We start from the raw sequence: 3,690 nt of genomic DNA, 5'->3' as shown, positions 1-3,690 counted from the left end.
CATCCGGGATTATCTGGGACTCCAAACGGGCCCCGCAACCCGAGAGTGGGCCACCCCGGGAAATGCTCTATCTACCCTCAATGTGGTCAGTCATGTGATGCCTTCCCGCACTTGCATGTAGCCTAGTTGGCAGTGTGCCAACTTTATTTGAAGCCATCCAGCGATCAGGCCACACATGGCCCCCATCTGGTGTCCAAACTAGGACCTATTGGATAACCGAGCTACTCAAATGCCTTCTTCTCATATGGGTGGCTTACAAGTAGAGTTAGCTGGTTCCCGTGTAGTTACATGAGAGTGGAGCATTGATATCTAACACCCCCCCTCAATGTCCACCCGCAAGTGAACTTAAATTTTCGGCCCAATGCCAAGTCAATGAAGATGCCTCTCCAGCAAGTCTCTTCCAAGAGCGTTCGTGAAGATGTTCGCAGCATTCTCTGTCATCGGATAGTACACCAAGTCGACCTCTCCATCCATGATGAGCTCGCATACAAAGTGATATTGAATCTCAATGTGTTTTGTGCAAGCGTGGAACACAGGGTTCTTTGCAATTGCCATGCAACTTTAATTGTCACATGATAACTGCATAGGCTTGTTCTGCACTGCACCCATGTCTCCTAAAATCCTTTTTAATCATACTACCTCACAAGAAGCAAAACATGCTAATTTGTACTTAGCCTCGGTAGAAGAAAGAGCAACTATGGGTTGCTTCTTGTTGACCCATGACACAATCCAGATCCAAGTGAGAAATAGTAACCTGTCACTGATCTCCTACTGTCCACGTCTCCTGCCCAATCCAAGTCACAGAATTTGGTCAAAGTGTTGCCCTTAGTATAGGTGATGCCATAATCAAGTGTGCATTTGATGTATTTCAGCACTCGCATTCCTACCCTCCAATGGTTCTCCCAGCGCTTATTGGAAAACTTGCTTAGTATACCAGTCACAAAGATGATGTTCGACCGCATGTTGCACAAGTAAATCAAACTACCCACAAGCCTTTTGTACTTTGCTTCGTCCACCAGTGGTGATGAATCCTCATTTGAGAGCTTCACGTCAACCTCCATAGGGGTGCCAACTGTCTTGCACTCAGCCATGCCAAATGCCTTCAGTATCTCTCCAGGCATACTTCAGCTGTGAAATGAAGATCTATTTTGGCACTTGCCAAACCTCAATCCCCAAACAAAAATGCATCAGTCCGAGGTCTGTCGTTTCAAACTCTCTTCCTAGCAACTACTTTGTCTGCGAGATCTTCTCTTCATGGTTCCCTATTATGACAAGGTCGTCCACATAAAGGACCACGATCAAACACCTGCCTCCTTCTCTATAGATATACAAATTTGCATCAGATGGGCTCCTCCTGAACCCGTTTTGTAGAAAGTAGGCATCAATCTGCTAGTACCATGCTCGTGGGGCCTGTTTCAGCCCGTAAAGTGCCTTCTTTAGTTTATAGACTTTACCTTATGAACCGAGGATCACAAAACCAAGTGGTTGTTCCACGTATACCTCCTCCTTGAGATCACCATTCAAAAAGGCAGATTTTACATCCATCTGAAACATGGGCCAACTTCCCTGTCTTGCTAAAGCCAAAACATTGTGAATTGTGGTTAGTTGAGCTATGGGAGCAAAGGTATCCTGATAATCAAAACCATCTACCTATGTGAATCCCGAGCCTTGTACTTATCCAACATGCTGTCGGACTTGTACTTGGCCTTGTACACCCACTTGGTGCTGATTACCTTGCGTTTTGGTGGTCAATCCACAAGGTCCCAAGTGTTGTTCTTCATTAAGGAGCCATACTGCGATTGCATAGCCTCCATCCACCTATCATCACCCTATGCCTCTTCAAGACACTTGGGTTCTTCAGCACGGATCACCTCTCTCAGCAAAGCATAGTTGACCAAGTGTTCTTGCCCCCTTCTTTGCTCCTCTAATCTCTTGGATTGGCGGTGCTCAAATGGTTCCTCCTCAATGGGTGGAGGCTCTCTGCCATCCAAAAGCTGCTTTACCCACTTCGAGAATGGCTGTTGCTGTTGTGGTTTTGCAGGCTCTTCTTCTTCTTTATCTTGAATCCTCCCAAGCACCATTGGGGGAGTTCGGTCTGTTGTTGGTGGTTGTACTGGATGGATATCCTGGTCCTGGTTGTCTGGGAAGGAAGCATCCTCCTCTAATTGATGCGGCTATTGTGAGAATACCACATCGCAACTTACTATTACCTTCTTGGTAATAGGATTATAGAGACGGTAACCCTTCGCCTCTTCACTGTAGCCCAAGAAAATACACTTCCAGCTCGTTGGTTCCCATTTGGTCCTGTTAGCATTAGGGACATGCACAAAATAGTCACATCCAAAGACTCTAAAATGTGCAGCTGAAGGTTTCTTACCAGAAAAAAAGGCCTGTAGTGGAGTCATCTTGTCCATAGCCTTCGTGTAGCTACGATTCAGAATGTAAACTTCTGTGTTACATGCTTCAGCCTAGAAAGCCTTTGGCAAATCTTCCCCTTTCATCATATTCCTGCCCATTTCATAGATGACATGCATCTTGCACTCTGCTACTCCATTTTGTTGTGGTGTATGTGGTGGGGGTTTCTGCCTTTTGATCCTGTGACTTTTGCAGTAACTTTTGAATTCACTTGATGTGAACTCACCACCTCTGTCTAATCTCAACTTCTTCACCTTCCTCCCTGTTTCTTTCTCAACCATTACATGCCATTCTTTGAGCTTACTAAAAGCCTCATCTTTAGTCTTCAGGAAGTATATCCATATCCTTCTACTATAGTTGTCGATCAGCGTCATGAAGTAGTAGGAACTGCCCAAAGCTTCCGTCTCCATCTTTTTGCAGAGGTCCATGTGAACGAGCTCTAGAGGAGCCTTTGCCCTGCCTGCCTCTTTAGGAGAGGGCTGCCGATGGTGCTTGCCCATCATGCAAGATTCACATACATTGGGCAGATCTATAATTTCTGGTAGGTCTCCAATCATTCCACTTTTATGCATCTCCTTAAAAGAACTAAGGCTTAGATGACCAAACCTCTCATGCCACAGCTTAGTGCTGCTCACATCGGCTCGAGCACTGAAAGTTGAGAGTTTGTAGATGTTGTTGTGCTAGTACCTTTACCAATGACCTTCCCTTGAAGATCCAAAATCTGTGTGCCATTCTTATTGAAGTGAACTTTGAGGTCTCGATTCGTGATTGCAGAAATGGACAACAAGTTCTTCTTGATATCTGGCACATAAAGAACATCGGACAATTGGTTTACAACTCCATCTAACTTGAGAGCAATCGTACCTTTTCCTTTTGCTAGACATTTTGCATCATTGCCGACTGCTACTAGGATGTCATTCCCTACCGGATGTAGAGAGGTATACCGATCCTTCCGACTGGTCATGTGGCGTGATGCACCACTGTCAAGAATGCAAAGTTCATCTGTAGGTACATGAAGTGCCTCCGTGAAAATCTCTCAATTGCTATGAACAGCTCTACTGGTACTGCCTGCATGCTATTGCTAGAGTCTTTCTTTACTCTGTTCTTCTCATCTGTAATCTTCTTCTGGCACTCATTCTGCTTGTGCCCTGCCTTGTTGCAATAGACACACTTAATCTTCTTCTTTCTCTTTTTATTATCAGAAGAAGATGGGTTACTAGAGTCCTTACCCTTACCTTTCTTTGATCCAACCGAGAAAGCCAAATCTTCTCCAGT

Source organism: Dipteris shenzhenensis, chromosome 9, assembly GCF_047967505.1.
Source record: "Dipteris shenzhenensis isolate YYH24624 ecotype China chromosome 9, Dip_SZ_1.0, whole genome shotgun sequence".
Taxonomy (NCBI): Eukaryota; Viridiplantae; Streptophyta; class Polypodiopsida; order Gleicheniales; family Dipteridaceae; genus Dipteris; species Dipteris shenzhenensis.
This window is presented reverse-complemented; position numbering follows the sequence as displayed.